This window comes from Lonchura striata, chromosome 9 (genome assembly GCF_050655825.1).
Source record: "Lonchura striata isolate lonStrDom1 chromosome 9, ASM5065582v1, whole genome shotgun sequence".
Classification (NCBI taxonomy): domain Eukaryota; kingdom Metazoa; phylum Chordata; class Aves; order Passeriformes; family Estrildidae; genus Lonchura; species Lonchura striata.
The window spans coordinates 11,152,966-11,168,941 of NC_140711.1; the positions used below are offsets into that span (position 1 = coordinate 11,152,966).

At 38.8% G+C, this 15,976-nt stretch overlaps 1 long non-coding RNA gene across 23 annotated transcripts in view; it reads right to left on the reverse strand.

The window, feature by feature from the left end:
* Positions 1-15,976, reverse strand: part of LOC110483645 (uncharacterized) — a 192,923-nt gene that overhangs the window by 162,323 nt on the left and 14,624 nt on the right. For 19 of the 23 annotated variants that reach the window (XR_014957335.1, XR_014957334.1, XR_014957328.1 and 16 more), the window contains exon 1: positions 1-15,976. This exon is cut by the window's left edge and continues 21,852 nt beyond it; it is cut by the window's right edge and continues 14,624 nt beyond it. The exons of the other annotated variants lie outside the window; for them this stretch is intronic. This is a non-coding gene — a long non-coding RNA (uncharacterized LOC110483645). 23 annotated transcript variants of the gene reach the window in all.

The following is a 15,976-nucleotide window of genomic DNA, read 5'->3' on the forward strand; positions in this document are numbered from 1 at the left end:
TGTGTGAATAATTGATGTCATGGCTCACCGGATGAAGAACCAAAAGTATTTCACATGACTCCCAAAACTTCATTTATCCTAAATGTCATGCAAGATGAAAACATTTGTTTCAGCTCAAGTGCCCCTACCCCTTTTCCTACATATAAAGTTGTTTGGTTTGGGATTAGGGGTTTTTGTTGGATTGAAGGAAGGGATGGATGATGGAAGTTACAGCATTCAGGGGATTTTTAATAAAAACTAAACAAATTCTTCAAAATAACAAACAATTTGCCACTGGTTGGAACAATCACAGTTGTCACAGGAAATCCAAGTTCACATTCCCATGCTCAAACACAAAACAATCTGAGCCCAAGTACCCTATATCATATTCCAGTATTGCATCCAGGAGTCTACAATTCCTAAGGATGGAAGGATGCATTAACAACATCTCACACCATCTGAGCTGGCTCTCTAATCAGCACTCCAGCCCTGACTTGTTTTTCTTCAACGCCAATGACTTCCTGGATTAGAACAGTCTAAGGATAATTTCATGTGAACCAACAATGATTTTTCTAATGAATACATTAAGAGTGGGGAGAAGTCACCTAGTATGAAACCAAAGCTGTAATTCTATAAAAGTGATGGGCACAACTTCAGAAGCAGCATTAGTGGAATAACAAGAGGATTTCTTCTATGGATAAGAGATTTTAGAATATAATAGGCCAGACCAACCAAATAGGGGAGCATTCAAGGAAATTGCTCACACAAGACATCTTCCTTCTGTATCAGGTACCAAAATCCTGTTTGTACCTGCTCCTGTATGCCTGGAGAGCTGCTCACTAAAAGAATTACTACACCAGTGCTACTGTATTACCACCCCCAAAGAGCACTCCAGGACCTGGAGGATTCACAACAGATGCCAACAGAAGCAACATTGTGGCTACTTGAAGTGCCACAGGCAATTCCAGATAGAATGTTTTGCTGTTTACCAACAGAATGCTACTCAGGTCATAAAAGCATTTTAGATGCAGCACACTGATTTCTGACTACATTCTACCTATTTAAAACAGCTTCTGCCAGTGACAGAGAAATGAAAAGGTATCTGCTGGCACTCCAGTAATTTTTATCTCTGAAGCAGTAAGATTATTATTTAGGAACATCATTATTGGCAACATTTCAAAGCTGTTCAGTGCCAAATTTTTTAAAATCCCATGCATAATTAAATATCTCCTATCCGTGGCTGGAGTGTAAGACTGAAAGGGGAGCAGTGCAGTCAGATTCCAGTCCCCTGACTAAGGGGTCACTGGGAGGCACAATTCACCAAACCTGCTTCTTAAAAAATCAGAATAGGCCAGAATAAAAATCAGAAAAGAATGATTCTTTTCTTTCCTTTGTTGGTAGCAAATAGCTTATATTTTGCTACTCTAAGACCCAAGATAAAATACCTTTCCCTATGGGATAGCATCTAGCATCTGAATTATAGTTGCTCATCCACTACAAATATTCTTATATTCCAAATATCTGACAAATGCTGCATTTCCCAGCAGAAAAAATCCCTTTTTTCTAGTCCTAACAGGTTTCCCAGCACAGATACCACACTCCCTTTCAATGCTCCTTTGATAGGCTTTCCAATTCTGTCTGCTCTGGTCGATGACCCATACTCACCACAACTCCACATTTTACCACTTCTGAAGGTCTCTAGAGAGGTGCTCTGCACTGAACTAAGGCTCCCAAGGCAGCAATCCACTCACAAGAATCTTAGGAGGGAAATCCTTTTCTAGTGACACAGACTGAGTGACTCAAAGACAATTCAGAGGCATTTTTATCCTCTCCTTACAGAAATACATTAACACACCGAGGCTCCTAACCCACAATGTACAATGATCTGAAGTTGTACAATATATGCCTGCTGGTGTCCTAGACACAACCTTCCACACAAAACCAAAAAACCTGGCTGACAAGCCATTACTTTACAAATAGAAATAGTCTGAATTTAATTTTTAGTAGGAGAGAGAAAACTTGCAACTCAAGACAAAAGGACAGTCAGGACATCATCCAGAATTCTAATGAAGTAGATCAAAACTCTCCACCATGGAACAGGGGGAAAATATCACAAGCCACAACAGCCCCAGCTCCCTTGACTGCAGAGGCAGAGTTGGATTGCCCACGCTGGGCAGGCACATGGAGAGCTGCCCATGCCCATGGCAGTATCTGAGCCCCAGGCAGCAAACCATGGCCACACAGGCAGCCCCAGGGCTGCTGCTGGCTGTGCCCAGCACACACAACAGGGGAGCATGATGCACATAGAGGCTCACTTGCACTCATCCCTCAGCAGCACTGGAGCCAAACCCAAAGAGAGGATTGAAGGGAGTTCCTCCAAAACCTACGATGACATTTTCAACTTGAATACTGTTTAATTTCTGGGGTGGCCTACAGAAATCATGAAGGGTCTGACTAAAGAACTGCAGACACTGTATGTAGCTAAAGACTACAGCTGCTAGCAGAGACACAGCCAAAGCCCTGCCCATTTCACTGAATCAAGTGAAAAGATTGAACTGGGATTCACGCCTCATTCCCAAGAGCTGATAGTATTGGGAATCACACAGGAGAGAGTTTTCAGCTGCTGCAGCACTGCCACCAGAGAGGGGAGGAAGAACATGGGTATGAGAGAGTCCAGTAAAAGTTCCAAAGCTCAGTACTTCTAGGAACTAAATCAGAGTGCCAAAATCACTGGCCTGTTGGCATTCACATCTATTCCAATACCTCCCCTTCCAGGAATAATATCACATTTTAGTGGATAGAGGTGAACACTGCAGTAGCACTACCTAATAGCTTTTTATCCCTAGGAACACCAAGAATTTGTGTTCTTTGGGCTGTATATTTCAATGTTAGTTTCACATTCCCTCTACCTGTATCTGGTAATAGGTGTATTAAAATGTCTTGATCAATGTGTGATCAGATAAAAATATTTTAATTTTAACAGTATGGCATGCATGGTATTCTAAGTCCTATCTTAGAGTGCTCTGAGCTTCTATAAAGAAAATTTTCATTTTATTGACTCTTGAAATGCAAAATACTTTATTTTCTTCCTTAAAACTGTTTCAATGCATTTAAAATTTTCATTATATTTCCAAAGGCTTCCTCTACTTAAGTTTTCAGTTAATTTAATTTTCACAGAATATTCCTTAACTTGTCCTTCAATTTTTAGTGTGGGTTCTACAGACTTCTTTCCTCTTGGAGTTCTTTATTCGTGTTTTACATTCAAACATATCTCAGAAGTTCATCAAAATTCTAATCTATAAGATTGTCCTACTCTAAATTAATTTCTCTGACCAACCAAAATAGAGGGGCATTGGGTTTTGATCATAAATCACCAGGAATTATTTCAATAAGTCTAAAACACTATATCTAATTGCACTAGGTCATCTCACCATAAGCCACTTCACCTCCCTTGAACCTCTACTATGCTGAGCAGTAAGCAAAAGTCTCAACCCTGGCAGCAGAATTCACTGAAATATTTAACCAAAAAGCCATGAGTAAACTATGATGAATGTTCAATTAATATTGAAGAATAAGTATTTTGGACTGGTATTTTAAAAGAAAAGGCCATATACATGGTCTGAAATGCACAGTGAGCATCAGATGGCCCAACACCAACTGTGGATTTATTTCTGGCAACAAATAAGAGGGGCAGGGACCACTACAAAAGCAAATAGATTCCTGTGTTGCTATATGTGTAGTGGAAATGCTGCAGACTGATGTTACTTTTCAGCAATGACATTAGGAAGAATGCTGTTTGAGCACGAGATACTTAAAAATTGCATTTTTTCAAAAAAAACTACACCAAAAAAGAAATACAACAGAAACTTTTCAAAACAGAAAAGAGCATCTGGATCTAGATAGGATTGCACTACAGATGAAACACCATGTACCTATGCACTGAATGACAACATTCAGTCTATGCATATTCCTCAGGGGAAAAAAAATTGAAGTCCAAAAGTTCACAATTTCTACTTTGTTAGAAAGTTATACAGTAAAGTTTCATTAAAATAAGCTAAGAACAGCCACAGCTTCCTTTCCATTTGTCCGATTCCGGAAGAGTGGATTCCTCACAAAGAAAACCTTCATTTCCAGTGAAGCAGTGTTGCAAGCAAGGTTCCCTCACCAACTGTAGAAACAAATCTCCACCTTTTAAACTAAGGCACAAGTAATGAAGCTTTCATTGACTCCAATCCCATTAGCACACCCAAACAGGTGAGAAGGTGAGAACAGATCCATGTCAGAAGCAGCATGTGCTCCTCACACATTACACCTCAGGCACCTGTCACAGCAGCCTTGCTCCCCACAGCCAGACCCTCACCCAGTCTGTTCACAGGAAAGGACCTAGCTTAATTCAGTGGGCATATGAAGATGTTCATAGAGATTATATTTAACATCTACATCACTGGAAACTTCCTTTATAGCCTAATTCATCCTTCCTTTCAGACCATGCTAGTCATGCTCAGAAGGGGATTTATTCTTACTTTCCACAAACAACACCTGGGCAGAGACAGGCATGAGCAGCAGCACAAATGTTCTGCATCCCAATACTTTTCTTCCTCATCAGAAAAGCTGCGGGGAACATCAGAAACAAAGGAACTTACACTGTTACACAATCCTACTCCAGCTTCAAGGCCTAACACAAGCACACCTAAGTAAACTGAGTGTCTCTAATAGCCAAAAACTTAGAACAAAACACTGCACTGATCATACCAGTAATTAAATATACTTCAACCCCTTCAGTTAAAACCCAAGCTTGCAAATTCAAGCCTTTACGACATTCATTTTTAATTTCCTGGAAGGAGGGGGGAAATCACAGCTACAGAACAGCAGTCTAATTACTGCTGCATGAGGACTGATTTTAGACAAGGCTTCCAGCTTCTGCAAGCCAAAGAGCACTTACAGGTGACAAGCTACAGCCCACTACCCCCAATATGCAGGTCATTCCAAATGAAATAAGCCCAGCTGTTTTCCCTCTGGTTTAGTGGAAGATCAGTTCACAAATTAAATCTTTTCTTGCAAAGCAACAGCAAAGGGTAATTGATTTTGTGATGGCAGAACACAAAAAATGTTCATTAGGTAAGACGGGGGAAGGGAAGATTTAGGTAGCAGCTGTAATACGGACAGGGTGGCACTAGAGTTGCCTGTCTCTGTCAAATTAAAGTCTCAAAAAATGATAGGGGAAAGGATCCTTGAAGAGAATTATTATACAGGGAAAGATGAACAGGAATCTGAAAATACCCCAAAACAAAATTACTCTTTTTATATTTCAAATGTCACAATTTTGTCAGGAAGATCAAACCTGGAGATTAAGCATAAGCAAAAAAATTCTAGAATACTTTTGCATTTTCTACCTTTGGATCCTTAGCACCCTTAGCCCAGAGTAAGCAGCAAAAGGATTTATCACAACAACAGATAACCTAACAGCAAAAAATTCATTATGGAAATTTTAAAAAATTAATCAATACCTATGTGAAGGTATAATGACTTTGGATTTTCCATTATCCCCCTCTCTTCCTCCCTGTGAGGAGGTTAAGCAGAGAAGCCCTTACTCACTGGCAGGCAGGTCTCTGTTACAGTGTAAGTCCCCATTGGTCCCACAGCTGATGTGGGACAAACAAACAAGATTTCATTTCTAATTTCTCTGGTTTCATTTCACCCTCCAATTTTACACAGATTTCCAGGTTAGTAATAAAGACAGAACACTGACTAAAGACATTTTCCCCAGGTGAGATTGGCACACCACACATCAGAGTAATGAGCTCAGTAATTTTCTCTTGAAGTTGTACAGTTGTTCTCTTGAAGCTGGTCTGCACATGGGCATTGATTCACCTGTTTTAAATTCACCTGAGTCATTTTTATGTCCAAGTGGTAAAAACCAAGACCAACCACACGTAAAGTCATGGAACCAAACAGACCCTTGGGAAATACCAAACTGCTGCCCACCATGAGAGCAGGGCCCCTGCCTAAGGAACAGAGCTTTGGGAACTGCAGCAATGGAAAGAGTTGCTAACAGACAGGAGAGATGATAGGAGCCCCTTGGAGCTGCCCTGCAGCAGCCAGTGCAGTGGTACAAGCAGCCTCCAGATTCTTTATCTGAAACTTAGAAGCATCTGGGAAAAGCCACATTTCAGCAACACAGTAGAAAGGCACCATCATTCCTGCGGCTTATCTGCAGGAATCTCCTGGGAGTGCTTCTTCCTGCATAAACTATAATTACAGGGGCCTAATCAGTAAATTCCATGTTATGTTTCATCTCTTAAATGTCTACATTAATTTCAATTCCCTCTCATAATAGATCTGAGTGAATATGAAGAAACAGAATAAGAGAAGTATTTACCAAGGGCACCCCTAAAAATGGAGTGGGCTCATTTCCAAGGCCACACAGAGAAGTGAAGGGACAGAACACTGTAAATTAACTACAGCTTCAGTCACCTAATACATTTACAGCAACTGTTTTGGCACCATGTCTTTGAACCAACAAAGATTTTACTAAACAACACTTGAATATGCAATTTCTTCTTTTAATGACTTACATGGAGGCTACTATGACATAGTGGCTGTATAGGGATGGGAGAGAAGTTTCAATTCTATATATAGAATATAAGTTCTTACTATATTAAGAAAATATTTTTAAAAGTTCTTACGCTATTAAAAAAATACTTGTTAGTCTCTGTCTACCAGTCTAGTGAAGCAGCCAGTTTGGAAAAACACCTTGTGTGAATACCACAGCAGGCTGAGCACTCTTGACACCTTCCATCTTTTAGCAAGGACTTCATGCCTTGCATGAAGTCCACAAGTGCAAAACCAGCCCATGCACAGTGTGTTGTGCATTACCTGCTTATATATATTCTGTATTATACTGAATCCCTGAGGAATAGTAATCTCTATCACGTTTATATGCTGCAGTTTGGAAGGCAATTCCTTCCAGCATGCAAAAACAAAGCAAAGGAAGCTAATATTTTTTCTTCTCCCTGACTGATATTCACCTTTCAGAGACCTCCTTTGACATATAGCAGAGGAAAGAGAATGGTGGGAATTTGATTTTTTTTTTTAAGATTTGATTTCTGTACAGTTACTTAATAGGGTATTTAAGTGTTGCAAACTAAATTCAATACTCAAGTAAAATAGAAATTAGTCTTAGAGACACCATCTATATGTATAGGGATAGACTTTTGAGAATTTATTTTTCAGCAAGTTTTTGGAAATACCAGCCATATTCCTGTGATATTGTTACTTCCCCCGTCTTTCTCATGAGGCTGCACATTAGTCAGAGTCTTGAATCCATGTGTGGAACAACCTCTAGTGCCTGAATAGATTTGAATCTACATCTTTCAGGTGAATGCTCCAATGTCTGCTATGAAGCTATCCTATCAATGTTTAAACAGGCATTTCACACAGCTGGTACTAGAAAAATCCTTCACTAATCAGACTTTAGGTGTCTGTGGCCCCTTTATTGATGTCCCTTGCCCTTTTTGCCCAGCCTAAAGAGAATAAATGGAAAATCCCAACCATGATCTCACACCCACCCAAGGGAGAGGTCCTGTAATTGCACCTGGAAAACAGCACATCAAACTGAGCTCATCTTAGCAATTTGCATATTTAAGTGCTTAGCTCGTGTTATGCCACTCTACACATTCAAGTTGATGTGCACTCAAGATGACCTTTGTACTTCTGATATGGCAGAAGAAAATACATTCAGATTTCATAATGCTCAGTACTCTACAATTCAGATGACATTCAAAATATTCAGTGCTGTGATATGACAGATAAGACAGTTATCTGTTATTCTTCACCCAACATTTTTTATGATTTTTATTTCTCCCCAGCTTTCATTTCTCATGGAGTTCATAGCTCAAGCCCACAGAGCCAGCCAAGCTTTAGGCAGACAGACAAACACACCATGGAGTCACTGCAAAAGTATCTTCCATTTCACTACACTTGGCATCCCAACATTTGCTGCAACCCTTCTATGGAGCTCAACATGAAGCAATAGAGAATAGGATAAAAAAAGGCATCCAGTAGCAGAAAAACAACCCAGACCATCCCATCAGAGCAGTAATTTTTAGCTAATCTAGAAATATTCTTAGAGTTTGAATCTTAGAAGAATCCCAAAATAGTCATGGATGAATTGCTCATAGAAAACATATCTGGGGTTAGAAATTTAAATAGATTCCAGAAATCCTTTAATACCACCTCATTATTGATACATATCCAAGGCTGGGTTGGATGAGGCTTTGAGCAACCTGTCCTTGTGAAAGGTCCCATGGCAGGGGGATTGAAGCCAGGTGGTCTTTAAGGCTCCTTCCAACCCAAACCATTCTGTGATTCCATGATCCAATGCTCAGCCAGGTATGAACCAATAGCTGCAACATAAAACCTAGGGAACAGTCTTCTCTTTTAATTGTTTTTACATTTACACATTCATTCTGGAATTAAAAATGAAAAATATTGATGTGGGACACAACCCATCTCCTTTCATCATATTTGCAATGTTATAAAAGTGATTATTCTTCAAGAGAGTTTCTTGTGTGCAGGTGGAATTCTGTGCTCTGATTCTTCAATAACTTTGAGGAATATAGTCAGGAATAAACCCTATGAATGCAAAAAAAGAAACTGGCCTGTGAACATTTTGATCACAACATTTTTCATCAGAAGCACAGAACTGCTATTTGATTATTGAATACTTTTCACACTGATTACAGCTAGAATCATAATTGTAGGCGTGCAAAAAAATAAAGTGGAGCCAGACTAATGAGAAACCGCCACAAATACCAACACAAAAGCCCTGGATAAAAATTTGTGCTGAGAAATTCTTGACATAGTTCTACTGATGCTGACTCACAATTATATTCCCCATTATATATGTAAATATATTTACTTTGCCAATACAGTGGCCACAATAACACACACAATTGGTTTTGACAGCAGCAATAGGTTTCTTGGCTTTCTCCCATAATTTACAACCAGAATAACAATCTCCCTCACTTTCAGATGTGAAAAAAAATCAGCTTGTTCAAGCTTATTTGAGCTATGGTTAGACACAAACTCTCCTCTCTCCCATTACATCATTCCAACTACCAGACAGAACTTCAGATACTTTCATTCACCAATTACAAATCTTTCACTATTTTTGAATTGTCATTTAAAATATTAGCCATAATTTCCCTCCTAAACAGAAAAGTGAAAATACTCTGACCACTCTGTATCAAGAGACTAAATAACAACTAGGCAAATTAAATTGCATTTGTCTTCTATTTATTTTCATTGCTTTCCAGTGCTGCCATTCACCAACAAGATGCAGTTGAACAGGAAGAAAAAAATCAAATGCATTTGTATCAAATGCATTTGAATATCAAAAATCAAACGCAAACATATCAAATGCATTTGAACATCATTAATTGATCACAGCTATAATTAATGTGCAAAGAAATCATAGTTGATAAGATCAAAAACATACAAAGCAATAGTAAGCATGAATTGACTCCATATTCAGTTTTTTCCATCTAAAGAAACATTAGTCATTTGTTAGACTCGTGAGGACCCAAAAATGTGCATACCCTGACAAAGGATGCAGCAGATAGCAAAGTCTATGTAAATTTGAGGAGAAACTGTACAAATTAATGAAATAGAAACCCCAAAAGGTAATTAAATAGTAGGAGCCATCTCACTGATCATCTCTGAGCTGCAAGCTATTGAAAAGCTATCAAGAGTGTTTGGACAAAGTATTCCCATGTACCTGCCCTATTTGTAAATTCTTTAGGCATCCACTTCTGGTCATTGCTGCAGACAAAAAGTAGGCAATGTGAATCTTTACTCTGAAGGTGTACAACTATTCTGATGCTTATGTCCTTACAATGGCATCATTGTAGTGCAGGCTATCATAGCAATATCTTACTGTGCATGATCAAGGAGAGCTGCAGAAATACATCAGTGTGAGCTTTAGCACAGAGTTCATGCCCAGAGTAAATTAATGAGCGGCCAGGAGGCCAGGAAAATTTGCCAGTGCTAAACTCAATCCTGCTGTGACTGGACATTTTCTGGCACCTCAGCTAAAATTGGTGGAATCCAGCCATAAATATGCTGAGTTTAAGAAACATGGGTTAGTAGGAAGCATTTTAGGTGTCCAGCTTTGATACAATGGAAACACAGCCTCAAACCTTACATTATTTATGGAGCATATGCAAGAAAACGTGAAAAGTACATATAAAATGAAAGACATGAGAGGTAGGGCTTCTTTACTTGTGCCTTTTTTTTTTATTTAGATCTCATCTTCAAAGCCAGGATTTAAGATACTTCTCATGCATAATTTCTGGCAAGTGCACTTACAGCATCTTGTTGACATTTCACAGCTATAGCTCAGTAAATACTTCAGGCTGTTGGTGATTATTTATTGTTAGACATACATCTACCATAGAATATTTAATTTCAGTAAAACATTATTCTGGGTTAGGAGGCCTAAACAGGAACTACTCCATAAAACACTACATGTAATTCAATATGACAAGCAGAAAACACTCAACAATTGCCCTGTAACTGTCTAGTGCAAGCTGCTCTACTCTGTGATCTTTTCAATCAAAATGGCCATGGCCACATATAAAACTGTATATTCCTTCACATCAATTCCTATCCATTAACATATTTATTAGTATTCACATTAATCAAAAGTTTAACATTCTGCATCACTGGATAGTGCTTGATCCTACACTCCAACATGAAAGATTCTGTACAAGAACATAGATCTATGCCAGTTATCAACATGGCCAACCATGACTATGACCGAAAAAAAAAAAAAATACCACATGCCCTGGGACCCCTCCCTCTCAAAATTATAAATTTGACTTTTCAAGCATACGGCTCCTCAGTCACATCCATAATCAAAATTTCGGGCTGCTTTCTTGGGGAACATCATTCCTATGTATATTTGACACTTCAAGGTGTTTCATATGTTGCTTATTTTCAAAGATGATGACAACAATAACTGGAATTGTCCGAAAAGAAATTTTACTCACACAGCCAAAAGAAAAAAAACAAAAATAGCGTGACTAAATTAATGTCCCTATTTCTTAAGCATTATTCATGCTGGAGGACCACTCTGGCTTTCTCCCATGCAATGGAAACTGTCATTGGCACCAGTGAAAGAAGAAATGGATCTCTTTGGCAAGACCCACTGACCACTGAAGTCATCAGCAAACTTTCACTTGGTGTGAGCTTTGTGTTACATTTTAGAGTCAACTCTTGACAACATGTTCTAGGTCAAAGTTAAAATACTTCTGCTGTTACAAAACTGCAGACCAAACTACTCCATTTCTATAATATAAAACAGAATTATCCACTCCAGTTAGGCCCATTAATTACTACAATAACTGATGTTAGACTCATTTAGTAACTCAGCTCATTATGGGATAATTATTATTGCAAGGTTTGCATAAGGAGGAACAGAGGCCCAAGGGCTGGAACAGGGGGTAGAGTCTCCCTCACTGGACATATTCCAGAACTGTCTGGATGAAATCTTGTGCTGTGGCCTCAAGGATAACCCTGCCTGAGTAGGAGACTTGGACCAGGTACCTGCTATGATCCCTTCCAACTCAACCCATTCTAGGATAACCCCAGTTCTGGCTCTACAAAAACTGTAAAACCCAGATTGACATGGCAGCATCTCCTGACACCAGCTATGGCAAGCTGTAGCCACAAAGCAGACAGTGGCTTCCTGGCGCTGGCAAAGTCACAGTAACAACAGAAAACATCCCTGTGTGATAAGAAGCAAAGAGGCTGCTGACGTTATTGCTCTGTGCCTGCTTCCATCTTCACTCTCCTGCTGCTGCCCTGGGGGATTTTGCAGCAGCAAACCAGGCTGAGGGATCCCAAAGGCATCTACCCCTGTATTCCCTGTATTGCTTCACCTGCCTCCCAGACAGCAACTCTTCCCTAGTTCCACTGAGTCAGACAGAACTGACAGGTTTTCACCCTTAGACAAAATTGCATTCTTGGGCCAATACACCCCATGCAGCCTTCAGCAGCCTGGAGTCAGCCCTTGCCCAGGTGTATGGTAACTACTGGGTGCAAAATGTTAAAACGCACACATGTGTTATCCAAAGCCTTCAGCATTTAGAATTAAGCCAGCAACATTTGAAACTTGGAAAGAAGAATTTGTAGGGCACAGAACACTGCACACCATGTCCCCAAATAACAGCCCACATAAATAAAACCCATACCAAAAACTGGGGCCCTGGTGAAGGGTTTTCACAAACAACCTCAAGGAATATATTTGCAATCCTTGGCTGTCATTTTGTTTCTATCATGACTCCTCATAAAGACATTCCTGAAAATGAGAATTTCAGAATCATCTCCTAAACTCTTCGGGGGAAAAAGGTTCTATTATCTGTCCTTCCACAGGCAATCAACAAATTTGTTGCACATTAAGTGCTTCACTTCCTCATGGCTAAAACTCTTTCTTACCTTCTCAAGATCCCCACACAAAATAAATGGTGGCCATCAGACATAATCTTTGAAAACAAAAGTAACTTCAGTAGCCAAGGCATGACCATTTTTATTAGCCTTTTCTCTTATTTCAGTATCTTTTAATAGACATCATTTTTTACTTGATTAGAGACCCATGAACAGCTACAGAAAGCTTCACTGAACTACTCGGACTTGGTTCTTTGCCCTTCTTTGACTAGAGAAAAGAGAACTGTGATTGAGGAGCAAAGAGCTCTCTAAGAGGAGAATTTTTCCATGTAAGAAATTAGTGGTGTTTATGCTGTGGATCCTACTCTTTGTTTTGCTACAAAAACATATTTTCCCTTTCTTGCACTAGATCATGCACACACTGTGCGACCTGGCCTTCTTTTCAAGGAGCTGACTGCATTTGAATAAACAATAGCAGTCTAATGTTTATCAAGTCATTAATTCCTCATGAAAGCATACAGCTGTATAAAGAGCCTCTTTTTCCTTAGAAAAATTCAAGTGTAAGTTATTAAAAAAGAAAGTAGTTGCATGACTGTAGATCTTGGAGATTAAAGATCATAAGGGCTAGCACATAAAGTGCTCAAAACATGGAAAATTTATGCAAAGAGACATTTTTTACTGATTTGTTACTTGTTTCTTTCTGTACAAAACTTATATTTACATATGAATGTAATTCTGGATCACAAATAAAATTTTATCCATTGTATTTTTAAGTAGTATTATAAAATAGTAAACCAGTAGGAAATTCACAAACATATGCTTGCCTACAGCTTTTATAACAGTTCGGGGAAGAAAAAAAAAAAAAACAAACAATTATCTCTGCATCTTGTCAGTGTTCTCTTCATTATTATATCCTTTATATTCCAAAAACACTACCATGGTAAGAGTGTCTAAAAGTCCTTAAATATAGCAAATACAAAGGCTTATAACTGTATGCAGATGAAAGTTATAGAACTTTTCCACATATGTCAGTCAGTTTTTTATTTCTCCTTCTGCAATTTTACACCCTTGAATTTCACTTTTCTGTTAATTTTAAGTGCTAGTAAGGGTTGAAAGCAAATGATGCTTGCCCTACCAATTCCTACTTTACTGTTGAAGGTCCTCGTCCCTTGAGTGCCTGGGAGGTGCTCACACAGATGTGTTTTGGGCACTAACCCATAAGATAGACATTACAGTGAGACAGTTTTCATGTCCATAAGGCCACTGCCTACAATCAAGTACCTCAGCATACTGAACTTGGCATTTCCAAGGCAACAGAGGCAGTTTGGAACAGAATTTGAACCCTGCCAGGAGGAGACTGAGGCTGTAACTCAATCAGTGTGTGCCTCCAACATAAAAGGCAGGTGGAGTTAAAGAAACACAGAGCAAAGGCAGAGAAAGCAAATCGTATCCTGGCAGCATCCCAGAAGGGTTCAGTGAAATGGGAAGTGGTCCTCTCTTACAATTAAATAGAAAGGCTTCAAGCATGTGCTAGAGGCATGTATCAACTCCCCACATTGGTTTCAGCTTTTCCCCTTTATCATCATGCATTATATATGCAGTCCAGATTCTGATCTCCTTGCTGATACTGAATAGCTTCCCTTGCTATGTCAATACAAAGAATTCAGTGTAATACACCTGGAGGTGAATATGCAGCCTCAGTGGATACTACATCGTTCTCCAAGCTCTTAACTGGGTATATAAATACTCTATTCTGGGATAAGTGCTGCAAACCTTTACTTTGATTTAGCCAAGTCACTCTACAAAGGCTTCTTTTGAATTTAATGGGGCTGTGCATGGAGTGACACTTCAAAGTCAGGACAGTAGCAGCCAATCCAGTGCAATGAATACCTTGCAATCAAACAAATATATAATTCAAAATTCCTTGGTCTCCAGACAGTATGGAAAGTTGTAAAATAAGTGGAAAACATGGCCTTTCTTCCCATATTTTATGAAAGGCTGTAAAGCCTCCTCTTACAGCAATGAGCCATTGCCATAAATCTAAATGGAGAAAGCCTGTTCCTTGAGCAAAGACAAAACAAGTTACTGTATATCACAGCAGAGGAAGGATCTAAAGATCAAAGGGTAAATACCATTTCCTGCAATGTGTTTTTCCAGGATACAGTTTACTCAGTTCCTAAGTTGTTCTACAGTAGAGGAAAAAAAACCACTACGAAAGGGTGGGAAAAGTGCATGTTTAGGAACTGGTAGATAAACACGCAGATACCATGCTTGTGCAGTAGAAACAACGTATCTAGTAATATGAAATGACCCCTTTATTGTTATATATATATTTTTCCCCCCTAGTATTTAGTTTGATATAGTCTCATATTCAAGGGATCTGAATAAATGAGAAGTGTGGCTCTGGACTCTATCTCCTAACTGTTATGACTTGTTTTGCAGTGAAGAGCAGTGCTCACTTGATGGCTCCTGATGGCCTGTAGATAAAGGCCATTTTGCTACTATATTCATAGCATGGCATATAGTTCTCTCCTTAAATGTAAGAAACATCCTGTACAACTGTCCAAACCTTTAGGTACAGGAGGAAGCTTTCTAGGTGCTCCCCAGAGAGTCCTGGCAGCCAGCAAGTGCAGTTACATGGCTGCAGCTGTTCTGTCCCTGTCCTGTGATCACAACCAACAAAGAACAGGAGGTCTCTGCACCACCCCTACTTTCAGCAGTCCATAAGCTAATAAATAATTTCTTTCTCTCCATGTAACATATCTCTGCCTCTAGAAGCACAAATGCACACCTCGGACCTTACTGATAATGTTGATGAAGATGAGCTGACATCACAATTAATCTTCCCCAATCTTCAAGTCACCAATAACTTGTGCCAATATATTTAAATATAATCCATTCAGGAATCAACAGTGCTTCTTTACTTTATAGCAGCTTTCCATCCACTGATTTTAATGCAAAGGTTTTGTTAAAAAAAAAAATAAATAAAACAGGGGAAAACAAGGTGAAATTGAAGCTATATTGAAATGACATCAAGTAAATGAAAATTAGTAAAACACAATGACTTTGCACATTGACATTAAGGTGTCTTTTTAAAATATCACAGCTACAATCAGTTTTGGCACTGGTTCTCTGTGTGAAGCCACAGTTTCTCCCTGGTTTTATTTTTACTGTCTTTCTGAGCATTAAACAATTCAACCAACCCCTTAACTCTAAGTATGTGAGCAGTCTCACTGAAATGAAAGTTAAATGCTTTTTGAATGTTAATTATCCTTAGTTCTCCAAAAGCCATTCAAATTGTATTTAAATGCAGAAAACTTTTAAACCTGCAAAAATCTAAAAGTAAACAATTTACTATCAGAGTTTATAGCAAGAACTTCAACTAGGCAATAATGTTGACACTCATTGGCTTAGCTCTTTATTTTATACGGAAAATGTACAGAAAAACTCACTCCATTTACCAACCCTTTGGGAGACTTTCATTATTGGTCTTATATAACAGCAATTGAAGATAGAAACAAAATATTATTTAACAAGGTTTTATATGACA